Source organism: Hypanus sabinus, chromosome 6 (assembly GCF_030144855.1).
Source record: "Hypanus sabinus isolate sHypSab1 chromosome 6, sHypSab1.hap1, whole genome shotgun sequence".
Taxonomy (NCBI): Eukaryota; Metazoa; Chordata; class Chondrichthyes; order Myliobatiformes; family Dasyatidae; genus Hypanus; species Hypanus sabinus.
Genome location: NC_082711.1, coordinates 91991693 through 92010819, shown reverse-complemented (window position 1 = coordinate 92010819; position 19127 = coordinate 91991693). Strand labels below are relative to the sequence as shown.

General features: G+C 44.1%; 1 long non-coding RNA gene across 1 annotated transcript in view; it reads left to right on the top strand.

The window, feature by feature from the left end:
• Positions 1 to 622: 622 nt before the first annotated feature.
• The window catches only part of LOC132395031 (uncharacterized), a 134463-nt gene continuing 115958 nt past the window's right edge, over positions 623 to 19127 (top strand). Inside the window, exon 1 of the long non-coding RNA XR_009512496.1 lies at positions 623 to 790. This is a non-coding gene — a long non-coding RNA (uncharacterized LOC132395031). The remainder of the gene's footprint in view (positions 791 to 19127) is intronic.

Below are 19127 nucleotides of genomic sequence, written 5' to 3'. Positions count from 1 at the left end.
TGCTAACCATCACAGTTTCCATTGCTAGCTGCGAGTTAAAACTAATTTTCATATTTGGGAGCCTCCATGGATCAAGGCAGACTCTGTGATCTTGTTCTGCTGAGCGTAGAAAGAGAAGAAACTGAAAAAAAACGGACTTTGATCACATCACAGACCAATTTGCATCAGTGAAAACAAGGAAGGTGCAGTTATAATTTTCATGTAGTGCCATAATTTGTTAATTAAAAGATTAACAAATTTGACTTGTATTTTTGAGCTGATATTGTGTTAAAGTTATCTAAAAGATGGGTGTCAGATGTTTGGACAGGGGCACAATGTCAGTGCTTGCCACAGCGCTATTTTCCGTAGATGCGCCCCTGGGAGTGACACCTTATATTCCAACTGGGCACCCTCCAACCTGAAGGCATGAATGTAGCTTTCTCCTTCCAGTGAATCAAGCTTAGAGGCCTTTGGGGAAAAATACAGTTGAAGACTAGAGCAACACATAAAAATATTGGAGAAACTGAAACGGTGTGTCATGAGCCCTGCGGCTTGCTGTAAAGCATTATTCTTCTGGAATTTTGAGTATCTGTAGATACTAATCTATATTTTAACTGGGGTTGTAAAGCCCTTGTGTTCTCAGTTTAATCTTGTTAAGCTAATTGTGGCTAGCATGAATTTGTTGCAGTCTGTGGTTATTTAAAGAGGACTCTCATTCTGTTCTGGAGTTGGGGTAGTGGTGTTTTCGTCATCATTGGATGGAGAGAACGAATTGTCTTATGGTATCGCTCCATCACTCCTCCGAGGCTCTGTGAGTACTTAAATGTCTAACTTGTTTCTGTCTCTTCCTGGGGATCCTACCATTCTTCTGCACCTGCATCTAGTGTTTTGTGACGGAATGACCCCACCAACCCAGTGGATGTTCGGAGCTTCTCTGGTCTTTATTCAAGATATTTTATGATGTCCTCTGGATCAACAAGGTTTGTAAAGTCTCCCACGTTATGCTTTTTTCTCAGTGTTATATGCTATGTTTCCAAGTTACAGTATATGCCACGTTTCCAAGTTACATAGTATGTTTCAAGCCCCATGTCTGCCTTGTGTTTATCAGACCTACATCGAGAGCTATGCCTCGTGTATTTTCAGATTTGCCTCTGGACCATCACAGCTGTCTCAGATTCTCCACCGTTGCCTCGAGCTCAAGGTCTGCCTTGTGTTCTTCAGACCTGCCTGGGGAGCTCCAGATCTGTCTCATATTTTCTGGCCATGCTCCAAGCAATCTACCTCATGTTTTTTCAGACCTGCTTCGGGAGCACCAGATCTGTTTCAGATTCTCCACCACTGCCTCGAGCTCTAGGTCTGCCTTGTGTTTTTCTGACCTGCCTTGAGAGCTCCATGGGCCTTCTGGAGCTCGCTTAGGGGCGGAGGTACAGTCATGAGCTAAGCAGCTTGATGTAGACTACTAAGCTTCTAGGAATCTGAGTGCCTGTCCTTACTAATCAATATCTTTCCTAGAGTTGTTAAGCCCTTGTGTTCTTGGTTTAATCTTGTCAAGTTAATTGTGGCTGTCACATGGTTCCCACAGTCTATCATTATTTAAAGAGGATTCTCATTTGGTGCCTGAGTGGAGGTCATTCTGTTGAAGACACATTGTGGTGTTACTCAGTTGCTCCTCCAAGGCTCTGTATGTATCCTCGGCTGTCCATCTGAATGAATTCCATATACTTCACATATCCATATATCCTTTCTTTTATTTGTTCTAAACAGACGTTCCTCTATTCTGGTGCTGTGGCCTCTGATCCGAGACTCTCTCTCTACAGGAGAAGTCCTCACCGCATCCAGTCTATCTAGGCCTTTCAATATTCACAAAATGCTGGTGGAACGCAGCGGGCCAGGCAACATCTATAAGGAAAAGCACTGTCGACGTTTCAGGCTGAGACCAGTCCTGATGATGGGTCTCGGCCCAAAACGTCGACAGTGCTTCTCCCTATAGATGCTGCCTGATCTGCTGTGTTCCACCAGCATTTTGTGTGTGTTGCTTGAATTTCCAGCATCTGCAGATTTCCTCATGTTTGCTTTCAATATTCAATAGGTTTCAATGAGATTCCCCCCCATTCTTCTAAATTTTAGTGAGTACAGGCCTAGAGTCATCAAATGTTTCTCCTACATTAACCCTTTAATTCCAGGAAGCATTCTCATGAACCTCCTCTGGATCTTCTCCAATGCCAGCACATTTTTTCTTGGATAAGGGGCCCAAACTGTTGTACAATACACCAAGTGCTCCCTGACCTTTGCCTTATAAAGCCCCAGCATTATATCCTTGCTCTGATATTCTAGTTCTCTCAAAATGAATTCTACCATTGCTTTTGCCTTCCTTACCACCAACACAACCTGCAAGTTAACCTTTAGGGAATCCTGCACAAGGACTTCCTATTCCCTTTGCACTTCAGGTTTTTGAATTTTCTCCCAGTTTACGAAGTAGTCTATGCCTTTATTCCTTCTACCAAAGTGCATGACCATGTACTTCCCTACATTATATTCCATCTGCCACTTCTTTGCCCATTCTCCTAATCTGTTTAAGTCTTTCTTACTTTGGGTTGTTGCATTGCAAACTTTTAAAATGGCTTATGACTTTATACTGATTTCTAGTTTTTGTATATGTTAAGCTTTAAAGATGATTTCGGAACAGATGGAACTGGTAATGCACCAGCGATCTTTCCATTTTGGAAGTTTGTAACCTAGTATTGCATCAGTCAATATTCCATTTTAATGATTATCTCCTCCTTTTCAATATAACAGTGAATGAATTATTTTTTTAATCTTTTATTGCCGCAGTTCTGTAAGTACTCTTGTGTCACTGATTGGTCTTTATATAATAGTCTCTGTTGTACTGCCTCTCACCAATAGGTGAAGGTTAAGTATTACAGCTTATGTTTCCACTGAGGCTTGAGGAGTATGGGCTTAATCTTCCCTGCTAGATTGAGCTCTATACAGCATTCACAATCAGAGCTGTGGAGGCAAAGTCAAGGGATGATTGGATTTGTCTTGATTTCCCCCTGATTTACAAACTAACTAAATGCTGTGCCAATTGCAATTCCCTCTCAGCACATTGTATAATTTAAATTTGTATCTTGGCTTCACTGCATGTATATTGCATATTACATTGTGGCTCCATTGCTCCATGTCAGGAATTACATTTAATTTTAAAATATAAAAATACAATTCAGATCAATTCTCCATGCACATAGAAAGATGCATTAAATCCAAGAAATGTCATAATATAACCTCTGTAATCATTTAAAAAATTACTGATTCTTCCATCTAAACAAATCCAAATGAATGCATATGTGTTTATTTAAAAGTACACTACTAAGCAATGCATTAACATCGACTGGTTGAATTGATGACTTAATTATTAAAAGGCACCTTTGATTCTGTCAATGATTTAAAAGAGCTTTTTTTAAATTCTGAATATTTCCACCAGAATGTGTATGGCTGTGTATGTTTGTCTGTCTCTTTTTATTAACTTTACTGCTGCTAATTTTTTTTTCCTGGTTAGGGAATATTTTTCATATGGATAACAAGTAAAAAAACTCAGACAAAATTCTAATATTCCCACATGCAGAGTGATTCTAAAATTTTCTGCGGAAGATAGTTTCACCTATTTTGTCATCATATTTTATTTAATTGCCTTGCTCTATAATTTTACACCATGTTTCTTTATTTTATTACCTGTAATTAGAAAAGAATTATGAGTGTTTTCAATCTGGCATATCTCTACAGAGGGTGTTGTCAGTGTTCAAGGTTCGGTAAAGGATTTGGCAAGCCATGACATTCTGTGATAAATCGTGCAAATTTCTACACTCGCTGCACATAGTGTCATTTGCTGCCTGACTAGCACAATTTTGCTTAAAAAGTCACAGAGCCAATAAAAGTGCCAGTGGATCTGAGCAATAAACAATTACGTTAAACATGACTACACAGAGAGATTTTTAGCTGCATGAGAAGCATTTTATGCCTGGCCTGGTTTGTACATATTTCACTGTTTATGAGATGCTTCGTACAGAACAAAGGCAGCATGCTGAGTTGTTAGATGTTGCAAGTGTTTGAATAGATGCTGAGACATCACCCCACAACATCTCAGTTTGCTGACTAAAATAAAATCATTGGGAAAATGACTGTTTCCTCCAAGAGGATAGTCATGTCATATGATAGCAGAGAGTCTCTTTTCTTTCTTACTTACTCGCTCTATTTCTCTCTCTCACAAACACATACTGTCAACAAGATTGCTCTGTCTTCACCTATATATTGCTAATCAATTTTTCTTTCCAAATCCTTTTGTCCCAGCTTGATGTAGCTGTTTTCCTTCTGCATCTCAAACTGTTTCTCACATTTTTTCCCAAAGAGGATTTCACTCCATCTCTCCTTCCCTTAGCAAATTCACTTTTGGGTTAAGAGGGACAATGCTACTTCAACCAAAAGAACAGATTCTCTTGCACCATCCCCCCCCCCCCCCCATTGAACTGTTCTCTTTTTCTCCAAAAAAGGGAGGGAGAGGGAAAGATAAAGTGAGAATGTTTACAGACTGCTCTGATTTTGAATATTTGCTTCTGGTGGCATTGATTTCACTTTAAAAATCAACATTGTTTGGTGTCCCTAGAGTTTGAGGATGCATCATATGACTTCAAAATAAATTTCAGTCTTACTGAACTTTTGTTTAAGTACTTCATAGCTAGTTTATGATTTTCTTTTATTATGGCATAAGGGAACTGGGGTAGGATGCTTGATGCCCTCCCCCACCACCACCATCACCATGGTAACCCCATAGGTGGACATGACACTGTTCTACTCGAGTTGTTTACTGCTCACATTAAGTGCAGATCATCTGGAAGAGCTATTTCAAAGCATTATCATACAGAGCATGACTTACTCTCTTTGACTATTGCAAATTAAATGCTTAGGGAAATTTGATGAAGATTTCTTCTGAAGACTTGGTTGCACATGCTCATCGGTTGCCTGTTTTCAAATGAGGTGTTATTCCACAGATCTATAGCAATATAAAAGTATAGAAATATTCTATATTAAAAAAATGAATGTAATAAAACTATGTTGACAACCTTCTCCAAGTCATAATATACCGTATATTATTTTGACCAGTATATCCAAAGATGGAGAAAATATAATAATCAACAGATTATTATTGTAGTATTGGGGATGGAGGGTTACACAAACTATCTGCACCTTCCTCCACCCAATGGAAAAATGGCAAAATAAGTTCATAAAATTTGAGCAAAATTAGGTTGGTGTAAGAGTAGTAACCATCCAAATCAAACCTGGTTGTGTCAATAAGATTAAAATTACAACCATAAAATCTATCTGGACTTCTTATTAATACTTTTGAAACAAATTACAATAGTACTAGTTTCCCATATAAAGTATCACCAATACACTAAACGTATTTCTGTTTGTTTGTGGTCTTCTGCTTCTGTAGCCCATCCACTTCAAGGTTCAATGTTTTGTGCATTCGGAGATGTTCTTCTGCACACGTGTGGAACGTGTGGTCATCTTAGTTACTGTCACCTTCTTGTTAGCTTAAACAAGTCTGGTCTGGTCGTTCCCCTCTGACTTCTCTTATTAACAACAGCAGGCCACTGGATGTTTTTTTTGTTTCTCACAGCATTCTCTATGAACTCTAGATGAGACTATAGTGCAGGAAAATCCCAGGAGATCAGCAGTTTCTGAGCTACTCCATCTACCCTCTCTGGTACTAATAATCATTCCATGATCAAAGTCACTTAGGTTATATTTCTTCCCCATTTTGATGTTTGGTCTGAGCATCAACTGAACCTCTTGATTATCTTTGCATGCTTCTATATGTTAAGTTGCTGCCACATGATTTGCTGATTAGATATCCGTATTAACAAGCAGGTGTACAGATGTATCTAATAAAATAGCCATTCAGTGTATGTCAGTGGCCAGAGCCCTAATTTAACTGGTGCAATGCTACTTGACTAGCTGTGTTATTGGTCTTCATTGATCTAATGAATACAAATATTTACCTAATCTGATATCATGTATTAAAAGCCTTCTGAGGTAGCAAAGTCACTTGAATTTTTCAAACACAAAGTGCACTGCAGATGCTGTGGTCAAATCAAGACGTACAAAAATGCTGGATGAACTCAGCAGGTCGGGCAGCAACCGTTGAAAGAAGCAGTCAACGTTTCGGGATGAGACCCTTCGTCAGGACTAAAGAAGGAGGGGGCAGGGCCCTATAAAGAAGGTTGGGGGAGGGTGGAAAACTAATCAGAGGAAAGATCAAGAGGTGGGGGAGGGGAAGCAGGGAGGGGATAGGCAGGAGAGGTGAAGAAGGAATGAAAGGGGAAAGCACTATGGGTAGTAGAAGAAGGCAGAATCGTGAGAGGAGATAGGCAGCTAGAAGAGGAGACAGAGTGAAACTGGGATGGGGGAAGGGAGAGGGAGGGAATTACCAGGTTTGAGAATTCAATGTTCATACCAAGGGGCTGGAGACTACCCAGACGGTATATGAGAGGTTGTTCCTCCAACCGAAGTTTGGCCTCATCATGGCAGTAGAGAAGGCCGTGTATGGACTTATCCCAATGAGAATGTGAAGGAGAGTTGAAGTGAGTGGCAACTGGGAGATGCTGTCTGTTGTGGTGGACTGTCTGGTGGGGTGGTAGGTGAGGACAAGGGGAGCATGGTCCCTGTTGTGGTGATGGGAGGATGGGGTGAGGGCTGAAGTGCTGGAAATGGAGGAGATGAGGGGAGGGCATCATCCCTTTCTCACTGCTCACCTTCTGTGATCTCTGCCTCTCTTCGACTCTTTGATTATGTCCTGACACAGACACAGTACCACAGCAAAAATCCCTCACCCCATCCTCCCATCACCACAACAGGGACTGTGTCCCCCTTGTCCTCACCTATCACCCCACCAGCCTCCGGATCCAGCATATTATCCTCGCAACTTCCGCCACCTTCAACAGGACCCCACCACTAAGGACATCTTTCCTTCTCTACCCCTCTCTGCTTTTCGCAGGGATCGTTCCCTCTGCAACTGCCTGGTCCACAAATCCCTCGCTACAGATCTCCCACCTGGCACATCCCTGCAAGCGTAAGTGCTACACCTGTCCCTACACCTCATCTCTTACCACCATTCCGGGCCCCAAACAGTCCTTCCAGGTGAGGCAACACTTCACCTGCAAGTCTGCTGGACTCATCTATTGCATCCGGTGCTCCCGGTGCGGCCTCCTCTACATCGGCGAGACCCGATACAGTTTGGGGGACCGCTTCATTGAGCACCTACGCTCCGCCCACCACAACAGACAGGTTCTCCCAGTTGCCACCCGCTTCAACTCTGCTTCACATTCCCATTCAGATATGTCCATACACAGCCTCCTCTACTGCCATGATGAGGCTAAACTTCAGTTGGAGGAACAACATCTGATACACTGTCTGGATAGTCTCCAGCCCCTTGGTATGAACATTGAATTCTCCAACTTCAGGTAATTCCCTTCCTCTCCCTTCCCCCATCCCACCTTCACTCTGTCTCCTCTTCTAGCTGCCTATCACCTCTCATGACTCTGCCTTCTTCTACTTGTATTTTTCATTCTGTTACAATTAAAGGACTGTAGTTTTTAAAAGGTGCATGATTATCTTCTCAGGACTACAGGGAATAGTCAGTAATCCTGTATCTTGGGAATTACTTGTAGGGAAAAACCCATAAGTTAGATATAAAGGGATGCCTGAAGCATTTAATTTGACTTGTGTTTCTTTGTATATTAATTAATTAATATTGCATATAATGTAAGATGAATTGCTACATAATATTCCAGACATGGTGGTTTTTAATTTACTTCAGCCATTCTAATTATCACAAAAATAACATACCGTTGGACAAAGTGTCAAAGTATAAACCTCCTAATCAACATTGCATGTAATGTTTCAGAACATCATGTACGTACCTTTCAATAAATGCCACGTGGCTGGAAAACAGGAAAGGGAAGGCATCGAAAATGAAGAAGGCAGGAGACTCCATTATCGCACAGTTTTGGTTTTGAGACAAATAATCATTGCGACTCTGCCTGTGAAAGTAGAGGAGACAAATGTATCCTGAATGGCACGTCGGTCAGTTGATTGGGAATTAGCATCCCGTTTCTACTAAAGTGAATGAAGCGCAAAATTTGCCCCTGTGATTTGATTTTTCCCTTCCCACATTGTTGCCCATGATAAATTCATTACGGAAGTTTCTTCCTCCAATAGATATTACTTTGCCAGCTAGGCCCACATCTCAGAAATGAAAGGGGGAAAAAATGCCACTACTGAAAAGCTGCTAGAAGAAAGCTGTGATTAAAGAGGAGTCCCTCTGGAAGTCAGTAAACCTCTCTGTGAATATCCTTCAGGTGTAAACCTAGATCAAGCAGCTCGTGGTGAGTAAGACTGATGTAAGGCATTGGACATGAAATTCCTGACACCAACCTGTCCTGCGTGTGCCTTTCCATCTTTCTAAAAGCAGGTACTTGTCTCAAAGCTGATCTTGAAACATTGAGATTTAAAGTAACATTTTGAAAGACTGGAATACATTATCTGAGAGATGAAAATGTGTTATCTGGGAATATGCTCTGATAACTAAGATCAGTTTTTGCCTGTAGCTGGTTTTCAGGGAAGCAGGCAGCCGCTGCTGAAAATCTGTATGTTAACTAATGGAGCCGTCTCTATACATTGACTTGGTGTAATGTTCAAAGCTGCAACTTACACTATAATGAGTTCTGATGCTTGTCACTTTGAAGGAGCGCCAGATCTCTGTTAGCGAGAGTCAACTATATCTGTCAGTTTTAATGATGGCCAGCTATTAATTATCCACCTTGGTTCCAGGATCTGACAATCTTGAAATAGTCTGTTTTTAAAAAAAAAATCTTTTGTAATTATTTTATATGATACAGCTCATACAGGAAAGAGATTCTGAGAATGGAAGTAAATGAGGAGAAACTCGGCTCATGTTCATAACGTTACAATCTTAAAACTGGGACTCAGCACGCCTCCTTTACAGCTGGATCCTTGACTTCCTGACAAACAGACTGTAATCAGTAAGGATAGGCAGCAACATTCCCCCATTATTATTCTCAGGACTGGTGTCCTACAAGGCTGTATCCTCTGAGCCCTACCCTACCCTCTGCACACTCACAACTGCATAGCAAGATTCTACACTAACTCCTTTTACAAGTTTGCACATGGTAACACAACAGTGGGCCATTTCTCAAATATTGATGAGTTGGAATACAGGAAAGAGTTAGAGAGCCTAGTGACATGGTGACACAACAATAACCTTTTACTCAATGTCACCAAAACAAAAGAGTTGGATTTCAGGAATGGGGGGCAGTGCAAATGCTTCTGTTTACATCAACAGTTCAGAGGTTAAGAGGGTTGAGAGCTTCAAGTTCCCAGAAGTGACATCACCAACAGCCTGTCCTGGTCCAACCACATTGATGTTGCAACATAGAAAGCTTACTGGCACCTCTACTTTCTTGGGAAGCTAAAGAAATTTGGCATGTGCCCTTTGACCCTAATCAATTTTTATCAATGCATCATTGAAAGCGTCCTATCCAGATAAGCTCAGCACATGATGGAAGCCATGGCCTTTGTCTACACTTCTCACTGCCTCAGTAAAGCAGCCAATATAATCAAAGTTCCACCCCAAACATCCTCTCTTCTCCCTCCTCCAACTGTTTAGCAGATACAAAAGCCTGAAAGCACATACCACCAGGCACAAGGACTGCTTCTATCCCACCATTATAAGACTATTGTATGGTTCCCTTATGGTGAACTACATATACCTGTCTGGACACACCCCCTGCTGACTTCTCCTGTGGCTCCTCCCACAGACCCCTGTATAAAGGTGATTGAGGCCTGAGCCCGGCCTCTCTGTCTCCAGGATGCAGTATGGTGGTCAACCACTGCTTGTTTCTTCTTCCAGTCAATAAAAGCCGATTATCTCGCCTTACGTCTCAGAGAGAGTTATTGATGGTGCATCAATCTTATTGACTGGAAGTTTTAAAACATGGAAAGTGTTTTACGTCCGGAAAGATTGGATTTGGACCCCCAAGACCCTGAAGCAGCTCTTGCCTTTGAACTCTGGCTTGCATGCTTCCAATCATACTTGGAGGAGTTTAGTGCAACTGAACCCGCTGCTATGCACCGAATTCTCCTCTCAAGGGTCACCCCGAAAGTTTATTCACTTATCAGGGGCCTGCCGACCTACGAAGGGGCACTGGACGCCCTCAAAAGACAGTACCTGCGGCCGGTGAACACCGTCTACGCAAGACATCGTTACGCGATGACAGTGGCCTGCAGAGTCAAGCGCCCAGTTTCTCCGAGCTCTACAGACGCTTGTCCGAACTTGTGACTGCAAAACGCTCACAGCAGAACAACATGTTACAGGAATCAGGTCAGTGTATGTGCTCCAGCGGCTGCTGGAAAATGCCGATCTTACCTTACGCTCGGCGATCGAGATGGCCGACATGCTGGAGGCTGCGCTGCACAACGCTGACGCTGTCCAGCCACGCGATTCCCCGCCGGTTCCGTGGACACCTCAGACCCTGCTGCCGCCGGTTCCCGCGAGCGAATTTGCCAACGCCGCTGCCAGTCACGATTCCACAAACTCCCCGAACCCGACCACAGCTGCAGCCAGTCACAAGCCTGTGTAGTGTTACTTCTGCGGACTCAAAAAACACCCCAAAAACGCTGCCCGGCCCGAGAAGCGACCTGCTCCAGCTGCGGGAAGAAGGGGCATTTCGCCAAGGTCTGTAAATCTAAACCATGAGCGGGGTCAGGCAGTGCTACGTGTGAGGCATGGGAGCTGCCATCTTGCATGCCCAGATGTGGGCGGCCATCTTTGTCGGCGCCAACATGCCCTGCCCCCTACCCACCGGTGCTTACCAGGCACCAAGATGGCAGTTCAATTCTGGCCACCATAACCCTCGACCAAAGCGCCCCACACCAGCTTGCAAGGTCAATGATGGACATCCTGGTGGAGGGGCACAGGACTAGCTGCCTGTTTGACATGGGCAGCACTGAGAGTTTTATTGACCCGGACACAGTGCAACGCTGTGGACTCGTGACACGGCTGGTAAGCCAGAGAGTCACCATGGCTTCTGGGTCATATTCCACAGACATCTGGGTGTGTTGTGTAGCGACATTGGTGGTGCAAGGCACAGAATATCGGAACTTTGCGCTACTGGTCATGCCTCAACTGTGCGCACCTGTGCTATTGGAGCTGGACTTCTAGAGCCACCTCGAAAGTGTGACTATGGCATATGACGGGCCCCTCCCACCACTCACTGTCAGGAATCCTCAGTTTGGTGGGACTTCGTCGTATACCCCGCTACTGACCACACACACACACCGACCCACACGTCCCACCCAGCACCATGCCGACAGCTGCGCTACCGACACCACTTGCAGCCTCTCCACCCTCAAGATCCCTCCCCCACCGCTGTTCGCCAACCTGACCCCCGACTGTAAACCTGTGGCAACTAAAAGCAGGAGGTACAGCATGGGGGACAGGGCATTCATTCAGTCAGAGGTGCAGCGGCTGCTCAGGGAGGGGATCATTGAGACAAGCACAAGCCCTTGGAGGTCCCAGGTGGTTGTTGTTTGGACCGGGCAGAAAAATAGGATGGTCGTGGACTATAGTCAAACCATCAATAGGTTCACGCAGCTTGACGCGTACCCCCTACCCCGCATCGCGGATATGGTCAACCAGATAGCTCAGTACAAGGTGTACTCGACAATAGATCTGAAATCTGCTTATCACCAGCTCCCCATCTGCCTGGAGGACTGTCCCTACACCGCCTTCGAGGCGGGCGGCAGGCTCTATCACTTCCTGCGCGTCCCATTTGATGTCACAAATGGTGTCTCGGTCTTCCAGAGGGAAATGGACTAGATGGTGGACCAGTGCCAACTGAAGGCCACATTTCCCTATCTGGATAACATCACCATCTGTGGTCACGACTGGCCGGATCACAATGCCAACCTCCAACGATTTTTCCAAGTGGCCGAAGCCCTGAACCTTACTTATAACAGGGACAAGTGTGTGTTCGGAACCTCCCGACTCACTATCCTTGGGTATGTCGTGGAAAACGGGGTCATTGGCCCTGATCCCAACCGTATGCACCCCCTGTTAGAACTCCCTCTTCTCACCACTCTCAAAGCCCTCAGATGGTGCCTGGGCTTCTTTTCCTATTACGCCCAATGGGTCCCCCCATTATGCAGACAAGGCCCACCCCCTGGTCAAGTCTACCACTTTTCCCCTCTCTGTCGAGGCCTGCGCGGCCTTCAGCTGCATTAAAGGGGACATTGCCAAAGCAACGATGCATGCGGTGGACGAGACCATTCCCTTCCAAGTAGAGAGTGATGCCTCCGATTTCGCGCTTGCTGCTACCCTCAATCAGGCAGGCAGGCCAGTAGCATTTTTTTCTCGTACCCTTCAAGGCTCTGAAATTCGGCACTCCGCGGTGGAGAAAGAAGCCCAGGCCATAGTGGAAGCTATTAGGCACTGGAGGCACTATCTTGCCGGCAAAAGGTTCATCTTGCTGACCGACCAGCGCTCAGTTGCGTTCATGTTCAGCAACCAACAGCGGGGCAAAATCAAAAATGATAAAATTTTGCGGTGGAGAATAGAACTCTCCACCTACAACTATGATATCCTGTACCGGCCTGGAAGGCTCAATGAGCCCCCTGATGCCCTATCCCGGGGAGCGTGTGCTAGTGCACAGCTCGACCAACAATACGCCCTCCATGCACATCTTTGCCATCCAGGGGTCACCCGATTTTACCATTCGTGAAAGCCCGGAACCTGCCGTACTCCCTGGGGGACATCAGGATGATGACCAGGGACTGCCAAATCTGCGCTGAGTGCAAACTGCTCTTCTACCGTCCTGAAAAGGCGCAACTTGTCAAGGCCACCCGCCCCTTTGAGCGACTGAGTGTTGACTTTAAGGGCCCCCTTCCCTCCACCGACCGCAATGTCTATTTTCTCAATATTATCGACGAGTACTCGCAGTTCCCCTTTGCCATCCCCTGCCCCGACATCACTACCACGTCCATCATAAAAGCCCTGCACCAGCTCTTCACTCTGTTCGGATATCCCTGCTATATCCACAGTGATAGAGGGTCCTCCTTTATGAGTGATGAGCTGCGCTAGTACCTGCTAGCTAGGGGCATTGCTACTAGTCGGACCACAAGTAATAATCCCCGGGGAAATGGACAGGTGGAGAGGGAGAATGTCACAGTGTTGAAGGCCACACTTTTAGCCCTTAAGTCAAAAGGGTTGCCGGTCTCTCGATGGCAGGAGGTCCTCCCTGAGGCACTCCACTCTATCCACTCCCTGTTATGTACGTCCACCAATGCCACCCCTCACGAGCTCCTATTCTCTTTTCCCAGGAAGTCTGCCACTGGGACCACCCTACCAGCGTGGCTGACGTCCCCAGGGCCAGTGCTGCTCCAGAAACATGCGAGGAGCAATAAATACTCCCCGCTGGTCGAGAGGGTTCACCTACTACATGCGAACCCCCAGTCTGCCTATGTGGTCTTACCTGATGGGCAGGAGGACACAGTCTCCATATGCGACCTGGCACCCGCAGGAGCAGCAGACCCCTACCCCGAACACTCCATGGTAACTATGAACCCTGTACCCGAGGTGACACCAGGCACACTGAGCCCTACACAGACTCCTCACGACACTCCTATACTGGGTGTCTCGCACGCGTATATACCAGGCACCTCGCACACGCGTGAGGGATCACTGACGCCTAGTGGGCTGACACCTCCAGTCAGGCCGGAACCAGCACAACCACCGTCTCCGGTGCAATCACCACCGACACCTGTGCAATCACCCCCACCGGCATCTGTGCAATCACAACCACCGTCACCGGTGCAATCACCACCGGCACCTGTGCAATCACAGCCAGTGCTACGTAGATCGCAGCGACAGATTCGACCACCTGATAGACTTAACCTGTAAATATACTTGTGAGAAACTTCGCCCCATGGGGACTCTGTTTTAAAACAAAGGGGGTGTGAATGTGGTGAACTACATATACCTGTCTGGACACACCCCCTGCTGACTGCTCCTGTGGCTCCTCCCACAGACCCCTGTATAAAGGCGATTGAGGTCTGAGCCCGGCCTCTCAGTCTCCAGGATGTAGTATGATGGTCACTCACTGCTTGTTCCTTCTCCCAGTCAGTAAAAGCCAATATCTGGCCTTACGTCTCAGAGTGAGTTATTGATGGTGCATCATCCCTAATACAATAAGTTGGACTCTTGACCTTACAATCTATCTCGTTGTGACCTTGAACCTTGCCGTCTTTCTTCACTGCACTTTCTCTGCAACTGTAACATTATACTCTCTGCTTTGTTATTGTTTTATCTTGTACTGCCTGATAGGTTTGTTGCAATGAATTAAGACAAGTTTTTCACCGTACCACAGTACACATACACCAACTTTACAATTTAATGGTTGGAGAGTAGGAAGAATTGACATTCTATGCAATGATTAGGCCAAATGAAACAAAGCAATAGGCTCTGCTGTCAATAGGAAAGAGGGCCAGGCATCATCTCAGTGGTTACAATGCCAAACTGGCTCTTGCATAAATTCTAGAGGATTACTGACTCATGTATGAATAACTTGAACAAACAGTAATTGCATAGAGCCCAGGGCAGTATAAACATGACTTTAAACATTTCTCTTCATTTTTTGAGCAGATTCCAAAGATACTGACAGTGGTAAGCATTCAAGAAAAGGAAAATATGAACTAGTAGCATCAATATTATCACTGACTCAGAAATACTTATTGAATATAAATCACATTCCAGCTAATGCCTGCTGTTTTAATCTACAAAGCAGGAAATCTGTAATATCAAGAGAAATACTCGTACATCGGATTGCATCTATGGAAAGAGACACGTGATATTTTACATCAGTGGCCTTTCACCAGAACTGAATTCTGATAAAATAATGCACTGTAACATTGCCTCCTTATTAACACAGTACATTTTTATGGCAGTTTATCATTATGTAAGATATTCCTTCCGGATAATGGTCACAGATTGTGAAAGCTTGAGGGAAAATTTAGTTCTAAAATGTTTGACATCACACAGGTAAATCATGTGGAGACCTTCCACTGAAAAATGCAAATGTAAGTTTTCTATGAAACAGTTATTTTTAATATTGGATTTCTCTTGTAAGTTAGTGCTGCTTGAATAATCTGTAGGATATAATTTTTCACTTTTCTCACACACATGTTGTCAATCAATGTGAACTTAAGTTAGTTTCTATATCATAATAATATTAATAATAACAAGCTGGTAAAACCTGATAATAACTGAACAGGCAAGTTCAGGTAATTATGACTTATGCTATTATGATTTCGCACTCCTCTCTGTGATCTTCTTTTGTCATTTGCGCTGCAAGAAAGAATTATGAGTGCATTGGTTTGCTGGAATAATGAATTGTTGTTCTACTTTAAAAAATTTTGTATGAGCAAATGCAGACATATCACTGCAGGCACTTGGTTTTCTGCCGAGTGCATCTATCAGCAACTTTCTGAACATTGCTGGAATGAAAAAAGACAGTCCTGCATAAGGTGTATTTCATCAACAAGGATTATCAAAGATAACCAATTGAACACGTCCGAAGCGTAACTACTAGAAACAAGGTAGCATATTTATGAGGAATAAGGTTCCCAAGTACAAGAATTCTGTTTTGTGTATTAAGGCCATAAGACATAGAAGCAGAATTGGGCCATTCCACTCATTGAGTCTGCTTTGCCAGTCCATTATGACTGATTTATTATCCCTCTCAATCCCATTCTCCTGCCTTTTCCCTGTAACTTTTGGTGCTCTGTCTAATCAAGAACTTATCAACCTTCGCTTTAAATATACTCAATGACTTGGCAATGAATTCCCCAGATTCACTATCCTCTAGCTAAATAAATTCCTCCTCATCTCTGTTATAAATGGATGTACCTTTATTCTGAAGTTGGACACTTTGCTCCTAGACTGACCCACTATAGGAAACACCCTCTCCACATCCACTCCATCTACCATAGGACTTTGAACATTTGATAGGATTCAATGAGATCCCATCTCATTCTTCTAAGCAGCAAGTACAAACTCAAAGCCATCAAATGCTCCTCATATGTTAACATTTTCATTCCAGAATCATTTCTCTGATTTTGCACGTGACATTTCCTAAGGCATTGTATAGAGGGAAAGAGCATTTAAAAGAAGTGAGCAGGAGCAGTTGGTATATTTTGCATGCCACAGTCCTGAGGAGATGTTGGATTGTGGTCATAATTAGGCACTTAGCAAGGGCCAATAAAGAGAAGTTAGTTTGAAGTGCAGTGCCCATTTTGTGAGTGGGCCTGTGTTAGAGTGAGGAACTGAGGCTTTAGATCATCAAGGCTTTGATAAGGAGAGGCGTGGATCATATGTAGAGTTTTTTTTTGTTATTTATTTTTTCTTTCTTTATTATTCGTATTTAGAGCAGGTGGAATTCCAGGCAGGATAGTGGAATGCTCTTCTCGCAAGGTGTGAAAGTGCTGGCAGACTTAGTGTCACTGATGACTACACCTGTGAGAAGTGCATCCAGGGGCAGGTTCTAACAGATTGTGTTATGTGGTTGAAGTTGGAACTAGATGAGCTCTAGTTCATCTGGGAGGCTGGGTAGTTGATAGACACACACAGAGGCAGTTGCACACAAGATGCAGGCACAGGTAACTGGGTGTCTGTCAGAAGGTAGAAAGGGGATAGGTTATACTGCTTAGGTTACTGATGGGGGGTCACCTAGTGGAGGAAAGACATTGCAGTCAGGTCTCTAGCACTGAGTCTGGGTCTGTAGCTCAGCAGGGTACAAGGGGAAGAAGCAAGCTGTAGTGATGGGGATTCATTGGTTAGGTGAACAGAAAGGAGGTTCTGAGGACAAGAATGAGACTTCCGGATGACAAGCTGCCTCCTGGTGCCAGGGATAGAGACATCCCACATCGAGTCCACAGTGGGAAGGTGAGCAGCCAGAGGGTGTGGTCCACATTGATACCAATGACATGGGTTGGAGGGGTGATGATGTCCAGTAAAGTGAGTTCAGGAAATTAGATGCTAAGTTAAAGGACAGGGTTTCCAGGGTTGTGATCTCGGGATTGCTACCCATGCCACTTTCCAGAAATGGGAAGATCATGTAGTTTAGCATCTGGCTAAAGAGATGATACAGGAGGAAGGGGCTTCAGATTTCTGGATCATTAGGCTCTCTTGCAAGGAAGGTGTGACCTGCACAGAAGGGATGGTTTGCATCCGAATTGGAGGGGACTAATATCCTAGCGGGAATATTTGCTAGTGCTGCACTAAGGGGTGGGGAGTGGTTTGAACTTGAATTGCAGGGGGAGTGGAACCAAAACACCAGAGCAGGTAGTGGAATGGTTGTGAAGAATGATGTTGTTAAGCCTATATACCCAGTCAGGAATCAAGAGGTTGAGCATGGTGGGAGTAATGTTCTGAAATCCATATATTTCAATACAAGGAGTATTGCAGGGCATGGATAGACATGCGGAATTATGATATTGTAGCCATTAGTGAGACTTGGTTGTAGGAGAGGCAGGATTGGCAGCTCAATGTTCCAGGGTTCCAATGTTTTAAATGTGATAGAGCGGGAGGGATTAAAGGAGGAGGGGTGTCATCACTAGTCACGGCAGTGCTCAGTTTGGACTGGCTGGCAAGCTTGAATAGAACTGAGGAATAAGAAATGTATGAACACGATAATGAGGTTATATTATAGACCACTTAACAGTCTGCATTTAAAGCAAATTTGTAGACAGATTGTGGATTGTAGCAAGAAGCATAAGGTTGTGAAAGAAGGTGACTTTTAACTTTCCACATACCGACTGGGACACCCATACTGAAAAAGTGCTGTATGGAAACAAGTTTGTCAAATGTGTTCACAAACGTTTTTTTAGTTAGTACATAGAAGTCCCAACCAGAAAGAGTGTGATACCAAATCTTCTATTTGGGAGACACTTTGCATCTAGCGAACATAATGACATTAATTTCGAAGTAATTATGGAAAAAGATAGGCCTGGTCCTTGGGTTAAGATTTTAAACTGACGGAAGGCCAGTTTTGATGGATCAGAAAAGGTATGGCAAGTATGGAATGGGACAGGATGCTTTCCGGCAAAGGTGTACTTGGTAAACAGGAGGTCTTCAAAAATGAATTTTTGAGAGTACAGTGTTTGTATATTCCTTTCAGAATGAAAGGCACGGATAACAGGTTTAAGATACCTTGGTTTTAGAGAGATTGAGGCCATGGTTAAGAAAAACAAGGAGTTGCACGGCAGATATAGGCATGTAGAAACAAATGAGGTACTTATGGAGTATAAGAAATGCAAGACAGCACTTAAGAATGAAATCAGGAGCACTAAAGGAAAGCATGAGTTTGCTGTAGCAATCAAACTAAAGGAGAATCCAAAGAGAGAAAAGATACCAAGGGACAAAAGTGGTTGCCTGGAAGACCAGAGTGGTAATCTATGCTTGGAGATGAAAGAGATGGGGATATTTTAAAAGTTGTTTTGGAACAGTATTTACTCAGTATTTATGCGTACAGAGTCCACAGCAGGGTTGCCAATTAAAATTTTAATTTAAAGCCAAACAATACTAGAAAAAAGCCAGGACAAAGCCAAACAAATTTCAATATATTTTTCATACTCACATCACATGAAAAGCTCCAGATCCAGGTCATTGCTATCCTCTTCACAGAAATGACTGGAACATACAACTTAAACCTTGTCCGCTTCAGAGGTCCAAGACAAACCAGACCCCACCCCACTAGCGGCTGCGCGTGACCGACCGTGTTGCCGATGCCGACCCGACTTGCTGGTTCGGCGCCTTCTTGTACCCCCAGACTCAGCTGACGGCAGAAATGTTGCCAAATGTAACTGACCAGAAAACTTCGTTCTTAAAGGAAAATGTTTTAGAAAAAGGATGGTATATAATTTTCATGCAGATAATTTTAGCATGTAAAAGAGCCAGGGAAAAGCCAAATGAATTTTCTGAAGCCCACCAAATTGGGAAAAAGCCAAATTTCTGGAATTTG